The following is a 9838-nucleotide window of genomic DNA, read 5'->3' as shown; positions in this document are numbered from 1 at the left end:
TTTAGTTGCATGTATTTCTCTCTTACATTGTCATTCATATTATTTTTAGTGGAATTTGGGGCAGAAAAGCTACTATCATTTTTTCTCTTTGTCATTATTAGTTTGTACAGCCAGTGCGAAGCAATCTGGGGAAAACACAGGTTGTTTATCAGGAATGCTGTGTTCCAGTTGTTCTAGTAGCAGAAGGTCTGCCATTAGCTGTATGCCACTAGGCAATTCTCCTGACCCTTGGGTGCTTGGTTATCTCTTTTGTAAATTGAAGTTAATAGTGTTTGCCCTGCTAGCTCTCTGGGTTGTCATGAGATAATAGATAACAAGGAATTTAACTCTACAAATGTAATGTGACTGAAAAATAAAGGTCATCATTTTAGAGTTTTAAGGAATGGGACAGGGTTCCTCAAACTTTGCTCTACACTAGAACCACCTGGGGAGCTTTAAAAGCACCCCATGCTCAAACACAGTTTATAGTCATTAAATCAGACTCTGATGTGGAACCTAGGTGTTGGTATTTTTTTTTAATAGGAAATATGTTTATTATTGATCATCTCAATTCAAAAATATTCTTTCTCAGGGCTCGTCCATCATAGTCTCTTTGCAAATATTAAATACATCAAAATCATGATCAATTTTAACAGTAACACCGAAACTTCTGTACAGTAAGCAACACAGGAATTTCTAACAATGACGCAAGAGCTCCAGAACTTGCCAGTAAAACAAAGGAAGCATTTCCAATGACAAGGCGTAGGAACCCATGGATAAAAATCTAACAGAACACATGCTGGAAACCAAGGTTAGGAAATGGTGTCATCCACCCTTGATCTGAGTATGCTCAGTGATGGCACAAAGCATGTCCTGTGAGAGGGACTTGGAGATACGATTGCTTCTATCCAGAAATGTGCCCTTTGGGAATGGGACATATGGTACCTAAGTGCCCCCAAATCAATTGTTTTTCAACTTCTTGTCTACACAATCGTAACCAAGGTTTCAAGGAGAAGGCAGGCGCAGGAAGTATTTAGCTTTGACTTCTTAGCAGATGTAACACCAGCTCTTCATCCTCTGCTAAAGACAGGCCAGTATCCAAAGGCTCTAAAGTGTCCCACTTGGCCTTCTTTCTGTTACGACTTGTTGGTCCCATGTCTTCCACTTCATTGTTTTTCCTCTTTTTCATCCCCTGCTTCTTCTTGGTATCACTAATTTCATTTTCCATATCTTCACTATCTGAATCTTCAGCGCTTCTGTACCTATCTGGATCTGGGAGTGTGCTTAGATCAAATCCATCATCATCATCATCACTCCAATCCAGAAAGCCTTCCTCTTCATCTTTGGCCTTCGCTTGTCTCTTATTGGCTTCTCTTCTGGCTTCCCTTTCTTTCAGTCTTCCCTCCTGATGCTTTGCCTTAATTTTCTTCCTATATTCTTCTTTGTCAAATTTGTCCTCTTCCTGAAGTCTTCCCTTTGCTTTATCTAAGTTGATGCCACCCATGTCATCATCTTCCTCAGCATCCTTGATGGCAGATTTCTGCATTTGTGGCCACTGCTGAACCAACTCTCCTTCATCAGTACCCCTTATCTTCTTATTCACTTTAAAATTCTCTTCATTACCTTTTTTGCTTCTGCAACTTTTTTTCTTGATGCTGGATTTAGAAGGTTCTTTCTTCTGTAATGATTTCTCCTCTTTAAGGTCAAATCCAAACACATTGTGCCACTTCACCTTCAAGAAATCAGCATCTTCTTCCTCCTCATCTCTGTCTAGGAACTGCGTAGGAACTTCCTTGATCTTCTGTGCCTCACTGGTGTTAGGAAGAGATGGAGCTTGAGATCCTTTTGCCTTTGCCAGTTTCTCTTCCATTTCTTCTTCATCGTCTTCCTCTTCTTCCTGTTCTTCATCACTAGTATTGTTAGCCAGTCTGTGCTCTGCCCCTTTGAGTCTTTTTCCACCTTTCAGAAGGATGGACATTTTCTCATTGAAGAAGCCTCTAAATTCTTCCACTTTGTCATCAGTGAGGGAGGGGGCCATTGGCTCAATTACTTCATCAGTTTGGCTCATTACCAATTCTTTGATGGGTTGTTTCTGCACTTTGTGAAGAAATCTTATGCATGGTGCCACAACAAGACCAAGAGACAGGGCATATTCAGGTATAGATAACTTACATCAAATACTTCTTTATCCTTCATCAGGTATATCAATCGTGTATAGGAGACGAAGCACCTTTGAGCTGTTTCTTTTAAATCATGATCTTGAGCTAAAAAATATTCCAATTTTTTGGACATCTATAAGTTTTTCTGGATTGATTTTGATTTCCTTCACAGGTACTTTCTTCTGAAGAAGCTGCTGCACGATAGCTTTTTTCTGAGGCAAGCAAAATTAATAAAGTTTCACCATCTTCTTTGTACCCGGCAGTTCTACCTGCTCTGTGAATATGTGTGTTGACATCCTCAGGACAATCAAACTGAGGAGTCCAATTCACACCCGGGAAATCCGGCCCCCTGGCTGCAATATCACTAGCAAAGAGTACTGCAACTCTGTTACGGACAAACTCATTATAGACTTCCATTCTTCTCATTTGCTGCTGTCAACCGTGGAGGGCAAGGATAGAAATATCAGGACGTAGCTGGCAAAACACTCGGTACAGATATTGGACGTCTTTGCAACTGGAAAAAAATACAATGCTCTTCTTCTTCAGATGGCTTCTCAAAAAGGAATACAGCAACTTATTTTTTGCTGCTGCTCACAAACTATGTAGTTCTGTTCCAAAGTGGCAGGGGTGCTATATTTTGCTTTTTCATGGACCCAGACATACTCAGAGTTTTTCAAACTCAAGCATGCAAGGTCCTTTACAGATTTAGTTTGTGTTGCTGAGAAAAGTAAAGTCTGACGTTTCTTGGGGAGATTTTCAGTATCAGCAAAGCCCATATCCAAGATTCTATCTACTTCATCAAGAAGTAACATTTGGAGATTGGTAGCGTGAAAAGATACTGTTTCATCCATGTGTTGAAGAAGCTGACCTGGTGTGCACACGAGTATATTTATGTTGTTGATCCTCTCAGCTTTGTGTTTCAGATTCTTTGCACCAATGATGAGACCAGCTGAGAAGCCATGAGTCTTTCCCACTTTTTGGAGAACCTCAAAGGTCTGATAGGCCAGTTCTCTCATAGGTGATATTATGAGAGCCCCCAGCCCATCTGTTGAGGTCCGTTGCAGACAATATAAGGCTTCCAGCACTTGAACAAGGAAAGCCAAAGTCTTGCCAGATCCAGTTTTGGCTGCTCCAAGTACATCTTTACCTTGCAAAGCCAATCCAGTGGTCTGCTTCTGTATCTCAGTTACCAAACGGTACTGAGCTTCTTGCAAACCTTTTAGTGTTTTTTCTGGACAAGGAAAAAGCTGAAAATCTTGTAATTTCATTTACATTTATATTCTCATAGTTCTGCATGAGGCGGCTGATACCCTCATGCCTAACCTGCCATTTGGGTTTCTTCAGTTGCTTCCTCAACTGCTTCTTTTTTTTTTGCCTGTGGCTGTATTTTTTCTTCCAGCGATTGAAGCTCTGCACTGGGTCAGGTTGGGCTCCCGAACCCGGAGAGTCTGCAGTTTTGCCCAATGCGGAGGCGGCGACAGCTCGGGTCACCCCCAGACACGAAGCACCTAAGGCCAGGCTCGTAGAACAAGCATGGGGAAAACACACAGAGGCACATGCGTAGGTGTTGGTATTTTTAAACTACTCGTGATGCTAGTGCACAGCCAAGTTTGTGAACAGTGCTCCAGCACCTTGCTCTCAGAGTATGGTCCATGAGGCCGACCATTAACAGGATCACCTGAGAGTTCATTAGGAATGCAGTTTGTCAATTCCATTCTAAATCTTTGTATTTTAACAAGATCTTCAGGTGATTCATTTGCATCTTAACATTTTAGAAGCACTGCTTTAGAAGTTATTTCATCTGTTTTATTTTGAAGTTGAAGAAAAATCCAGAGAAGTTACGGAGTTTACTGATGGTCACAGTTCTAGCTAATGAAGCCAGGACTAGAATTCAAAATTCTTGAATTCCAAACCTGTGCTTCTCTCCAACGCTGTGGATGTGGGCCTGTGTTATGCTTCACATAGAAGAAAAAGGTGTGGATAAATTGTCAATAATGTGTACACTTTGAGTGTACTCTGTCTTTTTCAGATGTGGCTAATGGATTTGCTGTAATTCTCATCTCTCTCCAGACCTATCACCTTTGAGAACAATGTTCATGAGATGGAGAAACTTACTGGAAGCTGCACCTAGATAGATTGCTTTGGATATTTCGGGATACAGTGGAAGAGTTTGCAATTTAATTGTGCTTGTTATTGAGGTTTTTTTTTTTTTTTTGGTGTGTGTATGTGGGTGTGGGTGTGTGTGTGTGTAGGTGTAGCAGGGTCTCAGTCTCTTGCCCAGGCTGGAGTGCAGTGGCACGATCTCAGCTCACTGCAACCTCTGCCTCCCGGGTTCAGACGACTGTCCTGCCTCAGCCTCCTGAGTAACTGGGATTACAGGTGTGAGCCACTGTGCCTGGCCTGTTATTGACTTCTCTTACTAAAATTATCTACTTCCAAAGCATAAATACTAATAAAAAATATTTATAAAATAAGACTTTTCTGCTCTTCATTAGCTGATGGACCAGTCTCAAGACTAAAAGACCATGATATGAGACAATAATACTGGTCTAAAAGATGATGGTATGGGAAAAGAATATAATTTTTTCTTTCAGTTATCAACTTGAGGCTTTTGGGAAAGGGGAAAACCTGGGAATTTAGGGATGCAGTTAGTTTTGTAAGAAGCCAACTGAACGTTCTAAAGACAGAGCTTATGCTGGACTCTGTGCTCAAATTGATCTAGCCAGAGTATGAAGGAAGCTGGAGAGAAAATGCAGGCTAGGTTGGTGTTGATCTGTCCAATCAAACACCACATGGGTTTAGCAGATGTATGCCATGCACATCGAGATGTGCTATTTTAAATTTCCTGGGGCAATACTTGTTAGAGAAGAGCAGTATGTTGGACTCATCAGGCTTCTTAGTAATATGTACCTAGCTCTCTCCTCCTCTCTGCACCTGCTGTGCCACTGATTATACAGTAAGTAATGGCAGCTTTGCCTTGGGAGGTTATGGATATGCTGCAGATGAGGCATCTCTCCTGTGAAGGTGTGTAAATTTCAAATTGCTAGTTGCAGCTCCTTGCAAGGGGGCCATGGGGAGCAGGAGGGAGAGAACACCAGTGGGAGTGACACCCAAAGCCATAATAATTTCTGATGATTAACCTCCAGTTTTTCACATCCCCTATTATATGTGTTTCCAGGACAAAATGATTGCTTTGCTGTATGGAAAATCTGGCACTATATAACTATCTAATTTTCCACACATGATATTATAATACCTCTAGTAGCACTATTTGTAGCTAAAGCCTCCCTCTCCTCCTCCTCCTTCCTGTTTTTTCCTCTATTTGATGTATTTTCCTTTCTTTCATTAATTGCAAAGGGCTTTAGCCCAGGGTGACGATAGTGAGTAGTGCAATAGGAGTGGTGGCTTCAGAGCCTCCGGTCTGCATGGTAAAAAAATATATGTGTGTGTTTAGCTGTTTAGGAGAAGATTTCTAAAGACCCAGAGTGATATTATTACAGCTAGAATGTATTTAGAAACTCGAATGAAATGCATGTAAGGACAGAGGCAGGTAATAGAAATGAGTGACTGGATCAAGAGAACTGTGGTGGACTGGGCGGCTCCTAGCCTGTCTTAGAAGGGACATACCAGCCAGCTCCATCCATTGTTGCTATAGAGAGTGACAACCAGTGCTATGAAATCTCATTTTTAAACAGAAGCTAAAAATTTAAGTTTTACATGAAATGTTCTGCTCTCTAAATGTTCATAATTGAGGTTTCTTTTTAACTCCATCAACTATATAGCCCAAAAACCACATCTGAAGGACTAGATTGGGCCTGTGGAGCAGGAGTTTGTAAACTTGATTTAGTCTGATGTCCTCATTTCACGGAAGAAAAGGAATTTGTCCAAGCTCACTCTTGACATTAGTGAGGTGCACAGTTGAGAAAAGAATGCAGGTCAGAATGCTCCTCATTCTTTTCACCTCTGAAGATACCTACAGTAGGATTTATGTGCCAGGCAGTGAGCTAGGTCAGGGTTAGGTTACAGATATGGCTGCAGCCCTCAGTGACCTCACAGTCTGGCAGGGGTGACAGACAAGCAAAGAACTAACTATAATTCTTTGAGGTATGTGCAACAAAGAAGTAGCTATAAATGCAGAGACAACATCAGGAGGAACAAGTTCATTTCATCTGTGAAGAGGGTGACATGGTGTGAAGAATCAGGGATGGGCTTACAGAAAAGGTAATTCCTTGGTTGGGTATTGACACTTAAATATTTTGGTAATAGTCACGGTGTTTTGTTTGCTTGCTTCTTTGACATTTGTTAAGCAGCTGGGTTGTTAATGCGATTCTGATGAATTTAGGGGGGCAGGAATTGATAATAAATTGTCTTGTATTGACTTAATTTAAAGTTCACACATACCAACTTACTTGGACCTCATAATGTTTGGTGAGGGTAAGGAATAGGGCAGGTATTCGTAGATGAGGAAATTGTGACTCGGGAAAACTAAATGCAAGGCCCAGTGTCACCTCATTATATATGCAGCAGTAGAACTGGGTGGAAGGGAAGTTTCTCATTTGTAGTTGGTGCTATTGATATTTTGGGTCCTGACTTAGCGTGGCAACACAAATCATCCATCCTGTGCTGTAAACCAATTCCAAGTTCTGGAATCCTCAGGAATTTTTGCCTCAACTTTCCTAGGAAATTGGATTTGAAGAACTACCCTTATGTTCATTGGAGATAAGGTGAAGATAAAGGTTTCGCAAGACTCAGATTTAGAGTGCAGAAACACTCAGTCTTTCAGCCTGGCCCCATTCCACAAGTTGTAGGCCTCCAGGGCTGTGTTCAGTGGGACACTGGTGAGGGTAGAAGGTTGGGGGATAGGAGGCCTAATTTTCACGGAGTCCCAGTGTAGGCTAGCAGGAACCTTGGGAATGCTATTGTGTCTGGAATTGGTGGGTTCTTGGTCTCGCTGACTTCAAGAATGAAGCCGCAAACCCTCGTGGTGAGTGTTACATCTCATAAAGGTGGGGTGGACCCAAAGAGTGAGCAGCAGCAAGATTTATTGTAAAGAGCATAACAACAAAGCTTCCACAGTGTTGAAGGGGACTGGAGCAGGTTGCCCACTGCTGGCTGCGGCAGCCTGCTTTTATTCCCTTATCTGACCCCACCCACATCCTGCTGATTGGTCCATTTTACAGAGAGCTGATTGGTCTATTTTACAGAGTACTGATTGGTACGTTTACAATCCTTGAGCTAGACAGAAAAGTTCTCCAAGTCCCCACTAGGTTAGCTAGATACTGAGTACCAATTGGTGTATTTACAAACCTTGAGCTAGACACAGAGTACTGACTGGTGTATTTACAAACCCTGAGCTAGACACAGAGTGCTGATTGGTGTATTTACAATCCCCTAGCTAGACATAAAGGTTCTACAAGTCCCCACTAGACTCAGGAGCCCAGCTGGCTTCACCTAGTGGATCCTGTACCACCGCTGCAGGCAGAGCAGTCCTGAGCTGTGCCTCCACTCCTCAGCCCTTGGGCGGTCAATGGGACCGGGCGCCAAGGAGCAGGGGGCAGTGCTCCACGCTGGAGCCCACTGTGGAGGCGGGTGCTTGGACAGCCCTGCCCCGTGGGGAGGCAGCTGAGGCCCGGCGAGAACTGGAGCACAGCAGCACCGGGGGACTGGCACTGCTGGGGAACCCTGTGCACCCACCGCAGCTGCTGGCCCAGGTGCTAAGCCCCTCACTGCCTTGGGCCTACGGTGCTGGCGGCCGGCAGCTCAGTGTGCCGGCCTGCCGAGCCAGGGCCCCCGCCCAGCCGGCGCCCCCACCCGCGCCCCCACCGGCGCTTGCCAGAACTAGCGCTGGCCCGGGAGCACAGTGAGCGGCCCTGGTTCCTGCCCTTGCCTCTCACTCCACACCTCCTGGCAAGCAGAGGGAGGCGCCTCCAGTCTCGGCCAGCCCAGAGAGGGACTCCCACAGTGCCGTGGCAGGCTGAAGGGCTCCTCAAGCACCGGCAGTGTGGATGCCGAGGCCGGGGAGGCACGGAGAGCGAGGGCTGTTAGCACGTTGTCACCTCTCACTATGGGCATGGGGTTAAGTACATACAGACAATTTCACACTTATAGTGGGTTATTTTAGAAATTCATTTACTGGCTGGGCGCAGTGACTCAGGCCTGTAATCCCAGCACTTTGGGAGGCTAAGGCAGGCGGATCACAAGGTCAGGAGATTGAGACCATCCTGGCTAACACGGTGAAACCCTGTCTCTACTAAAAACACACAAAAAATTAGCCAGACATGGTGGCGGGTGCCTGTAGTCCCAGCTACTTAGGAGGCTGAGGCAGGAGAATGGCGTGAACCCAGGAGGGGGAGCTTGCAGTGAGCCCAGATGGCGCCACTGCACTCCAGCCTGGGCAACAGAGCAAGACTACATCTCAAAAAAAAGAAAAAAGAAATTCATTGACCATGTGACCCAACTTCTCAGGAGAAAATTGAGACAGTAAGAAAGGGGATACTTTTACTGAGTGCTCACTGTGTCTTTGCAACGGCACTAGGTATTTTTATGTTATTCAAGTTAACACTGCCAGAAAGCCTGAAAGATGAACATCGTCAACTCCATTTTCCAGAAGAAAAGCTGAGACTCAAAGAAGAGGTTATGTGACTTGCCAAAGGTTAGATGGGTATTAAATGATGGAGCTTGTATAGAGTTAGGTCTGGTAGTCTGACTGAATCCAAAGAACGTGTCATAAGAAACCTAAGAAATGGGACATAATTTTCTGTGTAATGAAGGTGATTTATTTTATATAATAATTTTACTTGGAGTACCTATGCGCACGTGTGCATGTATGTGTTTGTATGTGTATGCTTATGGTGATGGTGAGGTGTCAACAGAAAACAGCGTAGGAAGGCAGAGGAAAGAACCAAATGGGTGAATTTACTTCTAGTCTAATTTACCATGTTGGCTATTCACTTTCAGTTACTCTGCATTAACGGAGATAAAAGAGTCTGGTGGAAAATCTCAAAACTGGATTAATGAAATTATTTGTATTTGGCATTGGGTGTGAGTGTGTGTAATGGTTTAGAAAATTATAAAACAAATAATGAAACCATTTAGTCAATGTTCAACTTAGGAGGAAGAGAAACGCTGTGCTTTTCATCAGCTCTGCTAAATAACATCTCTCTCCTTCCTTCTTTCACATAGCAGTGTCTCTTAGGCAGGCACAAGTTATCCTTACAGAGCGAACTGGTTTCTCTCTCTCCATTTGCTTGTTTACTTTTTCAGATTTCCTGGAAGAGTTAAGGTAATTAAACAGCTTGGTGTAATTGCGATGCTTTTCAGCTTTCTTTCCCAATTTCTGTTAAACTATAGCTTATGGTTGGTTGTAAGGAGGACTACCAATTAATTTACCTAACATAGTTTAATTGAACACCTACCATATGCAAGGCACTGTGCTAACTTCTGGGGAATACAAATATCAAAGTGACAAAGGCAGATATGCAGCTTACTGTATTGTAGTTAGATTGTAACAAAACCAGGCCCAGATCATACCAGGCAGAGACGCTGGGAAAAATAATTCGATATCCTTAAAAAACAATATTTAAAAAATATTTGTTCTGCATTTATTTAGCAGGAGAGAGGTTATTACCAGCTTGAATTTTTAATTTTCTATTAAAGTGTACCCTCAGCTTTGATGAGAAAGATCTTTTTTTTTTTTTTTT

The 9838-nt window shown here is 43.2% G+C and overlaps 1 pseudogene across 1 annotated transcript; it reads right to left on the bottom strand.

Annotated features, from left to right (window-relative positions):
- Positions 1-508: 508 nt before the first annotated feature.
- LOC105522907 lies at positions 509-3710 on the bottom strand (annotated as a pseudogene). Its single transcript, XR_001003509.1, has one exon. The product of XR_001003509.1 is annotated as a probable ATP-dependent RNA helicase DDX10 pseudogene (transcript).
- Between the last annotated feature and the right edge of the window lie 6128 nt (positions 3711-9838).

This window comes from Colobus angolensis, unplaced genomic scaffold, assembly GCF_000951035.1.
Source record: "Colobus angolensis palliatus isolate OR3802 unplaced genomic scaffold, Cang.pa_1.0 Scaffold445, whole genome shotgun sequence".
NCBI lineage: Eukaryota > Metazoa > Chordata > Mammalia > Primates > Cercopithecidae > Colobus > Colobus angolensis.
This window is presented reverse-complemented; position numbering and strand designations above follow the sequence as displayed.